This window comes from Apis florea, unplaced genomic scaffold, assembly GCF_048593485.1.
Source record: "Apis florea isolate Af1SG1 unplaced genomic scaffold, ASM4859348v1 contig_3203_pilon, whole genome shotgun sequence".
NCBI lineage: Eukaryota > Metazoa > Arthropoda > Insecta > Hymenoptera > Apidae > Apis > Apis florea.
In genome coordinates this window covers 692,662-705,658 of record NW_028256723.1, presented here as the reverse complement: position 1 = coordinate 705,658, position 12,997 = coordinate 692,662, and the positions used below count along the sequence as shown (strand labels likewise).

At 35.2% G+C, this 12,997-nt stretch overlaps 1 protein-coding gene and 2 long non-coding RNA genes across 5 annotated transcripts in view; 1 reads left to right on the top strand and 2 right to left on the bottom strand.

The window, feature by feature from the left end:
* Window positions 1-12,997, top strand: part of Eip78C (Ecdysone-induced protein 78C) — a 114,752-nt gene that overhangs the window by 38,137 nt on the left and 63,618 nt on the right. The window lies entirely within an intron of this gene.
* LOC147657114 (uncharacterized) lies at window positions 7,117-8,187 on the bottom strand. The gene is made up of 2 exons (XR_015292771.1): window positions 7,963-8,187; window positions 7,117-7,460 (listed from the first exon to the last, which is right to left on the bottom strand). It is a non-coding gene; the product is annotated as an uncharacterized LOC147657114 (long non-coding RNA).
* On the bottom strand, window positions 10,383-11,661 carry LOC147657113 (uncharacterized). Its single transcript, XR_015292768.1, has 2 exons — window positions 11,237-11,661; window positions 10,383-10,924 (listed from the first exon to the last, which is right to left on the bottom strand). It is a non-coding gene; the product is annotated as an uncharacterized LOC147657113 (long non-coding RNA).

The following is a 12,997-nucleotide window of genomic DNA, read 5'->3' as shown; positions in this document are numbered from 1 at the left end:
TTCTGAAAGAAAGGGTGTTAATGGTATTGTTAGTACGGCCTGACATTATGATCTAAGGATACCATTACCGCTGCATCGACCTTATTAACGCGCTGCTATATTTCGTACTTGATATATCGTGTTGTATATTACAGTTTGTTATTATTTCTTGTTATGCAGATCTCATTCTCGAAGTAAGAATTGAAGAATTGTTAAATGATACGAGCTTACCAGGAAACGAAGAAATATTCCTCGATTATTTTTGTTGGTGATCACGAAAACAATAAGAATAAACATATTTTTTATTTTTGCTGTAATTATTAACAACGCGCAAAGAACGTATAGCAATTTACATTTTCAATGGAAAATGTAATAAAATGATAAAATAATATTTTTATTGGCTCGTTATATAAAGTAAATACTGGTTGAACACTTGTCAGAGATGTCTGAGAAATCTTTTGTCTGAATAAACTTTTACACGAACAGGAATTTTCGAAGTGGTTGTCAGTTGTTGGAATTCTATTCTTAAATAATTCAAAGTGTAAGTGAAGTAACGTTAAAACGTTCTTAACTTTGAAAAACATAAAAGCTTGCTTTCATCATGGATTCTATATATGTATTTCAAGAAGGAGAAAAAAATCTCCATCTTATTTTCCCCTTAGTTTTCGCATGCAAACACTTATCTTTGTACGGAGTGTGTGCGTCTATTAATAATGCGTTATCAAACAGCTGCATGCTAGGGAACACCCTAAATTTTAAGGCCTCGTACAATCGCTGGATTAAAGAAACTACGATAAAATCCGAACACACCTCCTCACGAAACTCTTTCCAAGTAAAACTCTACGTTTTTTTTTCTTTTAGAAACGCTAGCATAAAGATATCGAAAAGCAATTAATGAATTTATTGATTCAGAAAAAAAAATAGTATATTATGGTACATTCTTTGTGCTGAACAAAAAAATCAGAGAATAAAGAATATTTTTTATTATATTACCAAAAGTCTTGAATAATGATCGCTGGTGAAATTGTAAATAAAAATATTATTGTAAAATACAGAACGCTTCGTTGACTGAAGAATAAATTTTTTATCATTATTGATAAAATTAACAATAGTTAGACAACGAAGAAAATAAAATCTAACGAAGATATTTATTTTATAAAGCTAAACTAAAAATGTATTGTTTAATATTTTATAACAATTCAAAGAACGGATAAGAGACGGCGAGCAAATTTGGAAAATGAACGAAATTCTTTTATATTTGAAAATATAGCATATCTCTATCCAACGTTGCCTTTCACACCACGCCACGTTTCCTCGGGCGATATCTCCTTTTTCAAGCTCGAACTTGAAGAAACGTCGTATCCTCTTCTCTCTGTTTCTCACCCTCCACGATAAAGCCGAGCTTTTACGGCTCGCTAGAATTAGCCATTTACTCCCTTCGTTCAGCCTAATTCACCCGGTGAACAATGGAAAACGGTGACAAAACGCTTGGCCACCGCTTCTGACACGCGTTTCTCCTTTTCTTCCCTCCCTTTTTTTTTTTTTTTTTTTTTGTTCTTTCGACTCTTTGTCGATAAAACCGCTTCTATTCTCGGAACCAGATAAGGCAATTCCACGGTCGGTTGGCGCGAAATTATTGCGTTATCCTTGCCTCGTGCTGATCGTGAATTTCGCGGGTTTTTCGACGATACGGTTGCTCCACCGTGAAACTTTCTTCTTCTAAATTAAAATAGACGCGTTTTGTCCGATTTAAGAGCCGAGTTAAGATCAATAATCAACGTAATTGCCTATTTTATCCGATTTCATGTCACATTCCGCAATTAATACCGATATCTCTTGGGAATACGTTGTACGATCTTCGTGATTCCGCTTCTAATCAACCGTGTGCACTCTTATTTTGCGTTTGCATCGCAAACGTTCCAAGTTATCCGAGAGATACGCGTAGGATAAAGGTGGGTTTTACGAATGTTTGACAAGCTCGAGTGTAAAGAAAAATCTTTGATGAAAAGAAGTTTGGAAGTAATTTTTTGAAGGAGGAAAATGTTAACGTAAAGTGGAACGAAAAAATGTGAAATTATTTTGTCAATATTTCTTTATGTTAAAGCGTCTTTTGTTTTTTAATGACATTTATATATGATACTCGAAGAGTATCAAGTGTATTAAATGCAAGTTAAAATTTATTATATTGGAAATCTATTAAGGGAAATTATTATTAGAATTAAATTTTTTTTTTTTTTTTTGAGTTTATGGTATTTAATATTTGATTTCATCTTCGATTCACACGAACGTGTCTACACGTTTATTTAAATTTCTCGCTTTATACGGAATACTAAGTAAATTAGTAATCATATTTTCAATTGATTCGTTCACTCGTTTGAGTTAATAATCGGCTTTATCGATTTCCATTTTTGTTCCCTACACACGTTAATTCCTTAACTCACTTGTTTAACATGGCCAGATTTCTAATGCGAATCGATTTAACCTACTTTATGACTTTATCGCAACACAACACGACAGTTAACGATGATACGGGAGAATTTTAATGCGGAAAATAATTCTCCAATTTGACGAAATTGATCCGCGATACCGGTGCATTGATTTCGGTATTTTATGAAAAAAAAAAAAAAAAAGAAAAAAAGAAGAAGAAGATAATTACACGAATCAAAGACCACGATCTTTATAAATTAACGAGAATTTTCTAACGAAAGTATATTACATGTTTTTAGTAAGTAATTATAATATAGTAAGTTTTATTAAAGGAAATCAAAAAGAAGAGTAGGAGAAAAATTGTGTAAATAAAAAGTTATGTTGAAGAAACTACTTGGGAATTTATAATTAAATTGCGAATTATTTACAGATTTATAGGAATAGTAATAAACATAAAATAAGCTATTTCCTCGATCATCACGATCGTTTAATGAAATAATTATGTAATAAAATATTTTATTGTACGTGTGAGTATGAACGACATTTTTTTATCATAATTCATGCATGATTCATCCCTTGATGCATACGTGTAGTTAAGTTAAAATATATAAAGCACAGTGTTCTTCACAGTTTGAGCCTGTCTATCTATAGCAAGATGACGTGCATGAAAGCCAAGATTATAAAGAATTCATGAGCACCTTTTTAAGCTAATGATATCAAGTTTAAAAAAACTTTCAGCTTAAAAAGCTGTCAGATGTATAAAATTTCTTTATAATAGTTTCTCATTCCAAAGAGAGATAGAACCACGTCTGCGCTACTTATATGATAATATTAAGATTAATAATATATGAATATATGAATGTATGAATAATAAATAAATAAATAAATTAAGTTCCTAAAGTATACAATGTTTACATGATTATACAATTTTAGAAATAATTCTTAGGAAGAGATGCAGAGATGATTAAATACTTACTTTATATTTTACAGGATATTTAAATTGATCGACGATATTAATTTTCACGAAAATTGTCATACTGTCAATCATCAATTATTTGTGTCGATTCAACGGATATTAAAAACGTGATTAATCGTGACTCGAGTTTATTAAACGAATCTCTTTAAATTAAATAAAATTTCATCCACAATTAATCAAAAGGAAGAATGCGAAATAAAAATGGCAATTCGAAATACATGTATTTCTTAAACTTAATAATTTCGCTCGACGACTTAGGTAAAACCGGTTATCATTCTCGATATTGCCTCAAGCATCTTTAAGCAAACGGAATTTATTTCTTCGGAGGATTAGAAATTGTGCTTTAACGTATGATGGTTATTTGAAACTTGATTTGTCGCCACGTATTTGGTTACAAACTCTCGAGAGGGAAGAGAAAGCGATATAACAGAGATTTATAAATCTCCCTTCTCGTAACTACGAGCCATAACCTAACATTTCCATTTCAAAAATAGATCCTCCGACATTGTTTCCTTCCTCTTATTCGTTTTAAAATTCGCCCAGAATCGTGAATATCAAAATTCACGAAAATTTTCCCTCGAAACCACGAATCCAACCACTATCCACGCCCATCCAAGGATGAAACGATCCTTAACGACTTTGTCACCATCGTCGTGGCGACAGCTACGATTTAGCCTAACTCGAGCGCAACCTCTCAAGAATATAACGTAACCTCTCCACCGCGGCTGTGCATTTAATAAATCGACGTCGTGGCGCACGTTCGTCGTGGCCGGCACCGGGAGCCGAACCCGGAAATCAGGACGATCTCGTGTTCACGGTGGGTCCTTCACGTGACGTCACGGACTGGTTCTACACGTTCCAGGTGTGTGCGCGCACATACCTGCGCTGCGTAGATACGAGGGCGCACGTAGACACACGTTGCTCAGGGATGAAGAGAGGAGGAGGGGAAGAAAGAGGAGAAGAGAGAGAAAGAAAGAAGAAAGGAAAGAGGAGGGAAAGGAAGGGAGCGAGATGAAGGGAAGATGAAGGGTGGAGGAGGAGGAGGAGAGGAAAAGAGAGAGAGAGAGAGAGAGAAATGGCCGGCGGATCGTTCGGGTGCCGGGGATCCAGGAAACTGCAGCTGCAGCTGCGAGCAACCGCGAGACCGGTCATCGAACGACAACACCGGCGACGGTGGCGGCGACCAAACGTAAATCCTGCCAGGTGAAATATAGACAAACCGGGGGGACACGAGGAGGAAACACCTGAAGGAGGGACGAGGATGCGCGGAGGAGGAACCGGGTCGGGATTTATCGCGTCCTCGTCAGATGAGACGCGAGAATAATGCACCGTGTTCTTCAGCGCCGGTTCATCTGGGGATATTTTTTTTTTCTTCTTCTTCTTTTTTCCACGTTGGGGGAATTCTTTTCACGTTGATGGGGATTTTCTGGTTTGCCTGGTATGGAAGAGGATGATTTATTCTCATCGGTTCAGACGAAAGGGGAATAGGAATTTGGAAAAAGATTCGAGATGATTTTGAACATTTTTTTTTTTTTTTTTCTTTTTTGACGGGATTTTGTTCGGGGGAATTTTTAAAGGATGTGGAGCGAAATTTTTAATCTTTTAAAAGTTTGTGAATTTTTTAAAGAGGGAGGATTTTTTAATTTGTAATTGATCTCGTATTAATTCATTCTCGTGATCGATGCGATTGTGTTTCGTGTCCCCTCAAGGAAATTGCTCGGGATCGAATGTTTCTGACCGAATCTCAACTCTCTTTTCGAGCTTGCGAGCTGAAAGGGAACGAATATAAAAAGATTCGATTGAAAGCTTTTAGGAGGTGAAAGGTTGACCGGTTGAAATGCATTAATCGATTGAGTAATTTGTTCGAATTGAATTGCTCCTTCTTAAGTCTTTGAGATGAGATTACTTGAAAGAGAGAAAGGTGTAAAACTATTACGTAAAATCAAGCACCACTTCCAATTTAGTGTTCAAAAATAACAGTTTCAGGATAATTTACTAAATTCTTTTATTATTCGATCAATAGATCTTCGGTAGATTCAGAACATTTTTACATTTAACTCGTTCATCTTTAACGCGTCTTGAAAATCTTATTAAATCTAAAATATTCAAATATTCGAAGATATCCAATTTTTCAAATTTCCAATATCTAATATTCCCAAGATATTTCAAAGGTAATCATGCTTGATTAAACTTCCATTTCTCTATCTCATCATCAAAGTTCTATTTTTTTTTTTTTTTTTCATTTCCTCTTACGGAAGATCCACCAAAATTTGTATCAAACTAATGAAAAAATGTCTTCGGAAACATTTTGATCGAAAAAGATGTCCACAATAATCAGTGTTTCCTTTTCTTTCGTCGTTCAAGTGCAAAACAAAAACCATGAAGCAACGGAGCGTGTCGAAAGGGATCAAACGAAGGGTTATTGAGTTAAAGGAAAGAAACGTCGTTCATCTTAAAAAAAAAAAACTCCTCGATTTAGGACGTCCGTCCCTCGAATTATCTAGAAAAAAGTAAAAGGAAAAACTCGAGGCAACTTTCTTTCATCCGTAAGAGTAGTCTGAGGATTAAATTAAGTATAAATCTAAAGTACGTGCAATATAAAAAAAAATTCATTCCATAAAATTTGAATATTATTAATAAATAATCTCATCCTCGTAGAATCTCAGAATTATCTACTTGTATAATATACTTCGATATTTAGAACCTGTTATAAATAATGCTCGAATATCGTATAAAAAAGAAGGCAGAAAGATATTCGATTATATTTTTAAAGAACAAACAATTAAAATAATAATTAAAATTTCCTCTAATTCCATTTTAATTTTCCCATTTTTAACTGCTTACCAATAATATTTGTGAAAATATAACATGTTTCCAAAGAAATTGAAGAAAAATATAATATTATTCTACAAATATAGTCACAAATATAGTTTTGCAATTACAAGAATTTTCAAAGACAGCCAAGAAGATAAATTTCAAACGAATTAAAAATTAATATTTTTAATACAAAATATCTATTTATCTATTTGTTATTAATGTTATATCCCATTTAAATTTCTTTTTCACTTCTGAATTCATTCACTTCAGATTTAAATCTATCGCTTTTCCTCCTCCTTCAATGTTCAAATCTACTCGCGATCGACTCGATCCCATCGCTGAAACGTAAAAATCTTCTCGTTTGAAATCGCGTGAAATCGAAAGAACAACAAAAAAAAAAAAAGAAGAAAAAAAAGAAAAAATGGTGTATCTATCCTATCCGATAGAAAAAGAAGGAATGAATCGGGAAAAAAGTCGAGGAGAGAAATTAAAACGGAAGGAGGGGGCGAAAGGAGGAAGGAAAGATAGAAGCGTTACGTAATGTTGGGTTGCAAAGGATAGATATAACGAGTTAATTACACTCCGATCTCTGGGATCAATGCACCGCGGGGAAAAAGAAAAAAGCGAGGATAAGGAAGAGGCAGAGGGAGATGGGAAAGACCGGATCGAGAGGAGATCGAATGTTAATACGTACGACCGATCGATGATGAGATTCGTCGTGCGTGCAACCAAAAGGGGCGTTGTGTTACGCTTAAAATCCGGAGATCAACGTTGGATTGAAGAGTATCTCACGAGCCATCACATGTAAGATTAAGAGATCCTGGTCTCTTGTCATTCTTCTTTTTGATACAATATAGTTTTTTAAATTAAAAGAAAAAAAATTCTACGAGTAATGATACGAATAATTAAACAATTGGTTCATGGAAATGAAAAGAAAAATTGTATTATTTCTATTATTATTTGGGAAGTATTCGTACGTATCATTTTTCTTTAATGTAGATACAAGAGATTCACAAGAGATTGCATTTTAATTGAATACTGCAAATACACGAATGATAAGATTTGAATATTTTTTTAATCAATATCTCGGACGAATCCTCCGCTTGGCTTTTTCAGAGTTAATGGAACTCGATATCCTTGATCCTTCCGATTTAAATTTTTGGGGCAATTTCATTCCTGGAGCCGATGATTCGATCTTTGCGAACCTTCCACGAAGATATCGCACGGGAAAGCTTCCTCGTGGATTAGAAGGAAGGATTCTCTGGAACGGAGTTAGAAATCTGATTTTCAAATGTTCGCTTTCGACTTTTGTCACGTAATCCTGTACAAATACGAAACTTTCCAAGATTTCGCGATAAACCATGTTTTTTTTCTTTTTTTCTACAAGTTTCCCTACTTTTGATTAATTTGATCTTGAGATTTGAATGCAGAGATTACCTCCTTTATCTGATATAGGAACGAGTTGGTCTATCGACGACGGATAAAAAAATTTGAAGAAGCATTTCGATTTATAAGAAAAAAAAGCTCCGTAGCAGAAATTGAAATCAGATTTAGAACGTTCACCGCACACAATAGATAAAACTTTCGAAAGAACTTCAAACCGTTACGGGAAAAATAACGTTCTCGCAATCAGAGATGAAATTCTCTCTGATAAATGATGAAAGGAAAATGAAATTCCTTTTAAAATTTTAAGCATCCATAATATAAACCACCTAACCTATCTAAAACTGGTTAACCCAAACGTGCACATCTCGAAAACTTACGTTCCCAATTTCGTTCGACCAAAAGACGCAACGCTCCGTCCCTATTCGTCTTCCGAAAGAGGTAGTCAAGACACGAGAAACGAAGCGAGCGATCTCCCAGAATGAAATATTCCTCGCTTCCGCGGCTGGCGTGCCGCAAACGTTAACTTTTCCACGCGAAAATTGTCCCGGCGGTGTTGCATGCGGCGATGTATGCACGGCGCACATGCGCGCCACGCACGGGAGAGATAACGAGAAATATAAATTCCGTAGGATGGTCGGGTTTCTATGTAAAATTGCAACGAGATATTCGCGTGCGCGTGTGCGTTCACCTGTATCGATGCACACGCGCGCCCCTCTTCGCGTTGGTGTTGGCGCGCCGCGTCTATATATTCAGTGTTCGCGAAGTTTCGTGGCCATTTTATTGAGATCGAGCAATTTCGAACGGCCATTACCGGCCAGCATGCCAGGAAGTATGTATATTTGCAAATGAAACGGCCGACAAGAGAGAGAGAAAGAGAGAGAGAGAGAAAGAGGTGGAATTGTGTTTGTGCGCCGATCGGTTATTGCGAGCCGCGGCTTAACCCCCGCGGGGGTTACCAATTGTCCAGATATTCCTGTTATTTCTGGTGAAATAGAAGAAAATCTGCTTTTCCCTGATTTTTTTCGAATCTGATTGCGATTTTGTTTTGCGATTGGTCGCCAATATTTCGTTAAGTAAGTTTTTATTGCAATCGTGTATATTTTTAGGTTGGTTCGAATCTCTTCTTGGCTGTTATATTGTCATTTTGAAATAGAAAGAAAATTTTTGGATTTTAGTAAGCGAGATATTAAGTATTTTAACGATTTAGATTATTCTACTTATTGTTTTTGTATCTATTTGGTTGAATCATAAATTTTGATTTTTTGAAGTGTGTAGTGATTTTTTTTTTTTTTTTTTTTTGCTTTTATCTGGCAACTGATCAAAGATTTCGTGAGTTTCAATAGGATAAACGAGATATTGTAGATATTTTAATTATTGACAAAATTAAAAATAGTCGTTGATCTAAAACTATTTTGAATATGATAAATCGAATGCTCCGCTTGCTTTTCATCTGCTGCCTCTTTCCTCGCAATTTGAAGCATATTTATTGGACATATTAAGGCGACAAATATTCAGTTTTTACTTGGCACTCCTCACAGCTGGCATCGAGCTGTACAAAGGTTCCGCGGTGTCTGCATTGCGGAACGCATTTTGTAACGTCTCCAACACCCTCCAGACTCGAAGGATTCTGACAATTTGGATCGGAATCCTCGCGGCAGAATCATCCGAGATCCTCTTTAGATCCGCTTCATTACCATTCTTCATACCATCCCTTATACATATACATATATCATTATTCCCTTCGTTCTTCTTTCACAAATGAAACCTTTATCCTATCTCCTTTCCAATTTTTCTCAAATATAACATTCTCAATTTATTAATTCAAGTATAAATGAAAGATAATTTAAACGCGAGGTAACATAATATACTTCTGCGAATCAATAAATAACCCAATCGTATACGGACATACACATACACGCCATTTTATCCTCGTCTAAAGAGAAATAAAATTTGTCAAGTGATATAAGAGCGTAATAATAAAAGTTGGGAAGAAAAATTGAAAATAGTAAATTTCAAATTGCATTAAAGAACTATTCTATAATCTATATGTATAATCTAAAACAAGATAGACACCCTGTGCATACACCGTGCACTCGTTTCTCGGGGATGCGTGCCTCGAGCAACACATGTGCAAACGATTTTCTGTTGAACGGGTCCCGAGGGGATTTGACTTACGTTCGCAGGCAACCCCTGTTCATAAATCTGCGCGTTGTAATGCCCGAGGCGCAATCGCAATCACTTTGTGGACGCGGCCTGCGGAATGCTTTATGGTCGAGTTAATACCGATATCAGGTATCCGGCTGGGCCGACTCTTCCGCGCGAATCCGTCTCTCATCCGCGTTTTCCGCTCTGCACAGCGTCTTATCCCTCGGCCATCGCCCGCTAATTTCATTAACACCGATCGAGGATCGATCTTTGATCGGTTCGTTGTCCATCAAAAACGACGGGATCCTCTTCCTTCTATCGAAAAACGAACAAATATAGCCTCCATTCGATGTAATTAAATCTACTATAAGAGAAAAATTTATTTTACGGTAAATGATATTGATGAGACAGGCTCGTTACGTGGTAATTGATTGCTAGATTCAAAATGTTGGAAATGTTGTTTAACGTTGTGAAATGATATCTCTCTTTAAATGTGATCAAATTTATTTTTATTTTGATACGAAATGCAGCGAGAAGCAGAGTCATGCGATGCCTGGAGAAATATGCATATCAGAATTCGTATTGTATATAGTTATAAGGGGAGAGGAAGGGGAAAAAGTTCGTGTTTGTTATATCATCTATCTACATTTAATTATATCATGAAAGTTATTTTATTCATGGCTGTTAGTTTATGCACGTGAAGGTATATCATGACATTGAGAATAATTGTTACAATCATACTACATTCGTTACGAATCGATAAAATAAACTCTTTCGAAGATATCCATTTTTGCATATTCGTATTTCTCATGAATGCATAAAAACATCCATACTTCGGCTTTACCAATATGTTTAGGCCTTACTAGAAAAATTAATAATATGTGTAACCTTGATGGAAAGTTTAAATTCGTGTAAAAGTTCTCGTCTCTTTTAGAGGCTTTGCTCGTTCAATCGTATTGCCGTGGCCTTCTGAAACTTTCGACGTACGTGAATCGATATGTTAAAGTAGAATTGCATTGCTGCTACACGGTGCAAATGCATCGCTCGTGAACCATTGTTTAAATGAGAAATTATATATAGACACGCTCGAGGTAATGTGAATAATATCACTCTCGGGTATTCATTCATCGAATCCTCGCAGAAATTTGTCATCTATCTCTATCATGTTTCCTCCATTTTTTTAAAAATAAAATCCTGATAAATCGGTGCAAATGTATATGATTGATCAAAGAGGTTGAAATTGAAGTACTTTGGAACTTCGCTGAAACGAAATTTTAATCGGTGCTCGATTAAATAAATTTTTATCAAATCCATTTATTTATATACAATAAAGATTTATTGATTCGAATCGATACATAAACAGTTCGCATAATAGAAGTTATCGATAAATAATAGAAATATACGTTTAAAAAAGTAAATTCAATCAATCAATCAAGTACTGATTAAGATTTTGTTTCAACGAACAAACAGACATACGTACGACTATTATCAACAGTTTATTTTTACCTTTATTTATCCATGGATAAAATATTGTTTTATTCAACACATGGATCTATATATTTTCCAATTTGAGAATTCGAGCTTGATTTCATTTACATTCATTTACATTCATCACAATTATTACAATCTTATATCAAACATAACCTTCTTTCAAAAAAAATTATTCTTATCGTTCTCAATCGCTCATTACGTCCCACGCATGTTCTTTACTGAGCACAATTTTTTAATTTCCATTCTTGTTTCGAGAACAAAAACACGAAAAAATGCAATTCACTATAATCTTCTAGTTTCTTTCTTTCCACGTGATAAATTAGAAAGCCGTTCCGCCATTTCAGTTTTCACACAAACGAAAGGACGAGAATAGCCGATGATCTTCTCGGGTAAGATCGTTTAGCGGCCCACGTTACCGATCTGATTGCTGCGCGCGCAGCAAACCGCAAATTACAAACGTGGAGCTGAACTTTATACGAGTACCGTGAGTAGAAAGTTGCTCTCTCGTTAATGCTGAGAATCGATCTTCCTCGACCAACCTGAAATGGTTCATCGTTTGGCGAATCGAAACGCTCTTCTCTCTCGCTTTCTCGGTTTTTCTCGGTTGCCCGCCTTTCTTTCCTTTCGGTGTTACATAACGCGAAGGAAGAGATAAGTGAACACGTTCATCACGAGTCGAGAGAAAAGAGAAAAAGGGAGGGCACGTATCTGGAAGGAATCAAACAATAGCGTCATTAAAAGCAAGAGCTCGAACCTTAACGTAATATCGAGTTCTCGAGCATAAATAATAAGTTCGCTAAATGTTACTGCAAAGTCCAGATTGTGCAAGCGGAAGCGTTGAACACTCTGCCAAAACTATGGATGGATAAATTTGAATATAACGAAAAAAAAATATGTATTTTTTCCTCTTTTCTTTTTTTTTCGAATTAAATTAGATTCTTTACAATACATGAAATTCAACATTTAACGGCGTTTACTGGAAAAATAGTGAGATATTTTGTGACTATGAAAGAGTCGTTATATCGTTGAAAGTTAAATACGTGGTTATGTTTAAGATTGCGTGTTCGAATAGATCGATGGGGTCAAAAGAGAAATGGTTTTCTCTCTGAACCTACTTAATGGCTTTTCTTAATGCCATGTGATTTCCTATCCGTTTTTGTCTTTCTTTGGTGAGAGGATACTTAGCACGATGTTCTAACCGGGTATATCTATTTATATCAAGCAATGTATACGATATTTAAAGTCGAGATGTGTAAAAAGAAAAAAAAAAAAAGAAAAAAAAAAACGAGATTAGATTGCGGAGAAATTTATTCTTCATCGTGTAATGCTGAGGATTATATAAACTATGTGTTGAGAACAACTCGTTGGTTAAAGTACATCGATAATTTATACAACCTTATGCATGTCGTTGCAATTCCCAAGGAAAGTTTCATGTTCCTTGCCGTGCTCGTGTATTTTTTTTCCGTTTTGTTTTATGCTTTCGAAATGTTACGAAATTCTAAAAAAATATTTCACCAACCACTTGGAAATTTTATATCTTATCTTAGAATGGCATCAAATGTTATCGTTTGTTTCATTATAATATCTTTCAATATGCATTATTTCTAAGCGCAAAATCTGTACAAGAACTTGTACAAGAAAGGTTGTACACGTATTTCTGGATACGTAACATTTTAATTTTACGAATTACGTAATCAAAGTTCAATGTATCGAATATCCTTCTGGGAGGAAAAAGTCACTAGGTTCACTAATCTAGATATTCCAATCCAACAACAA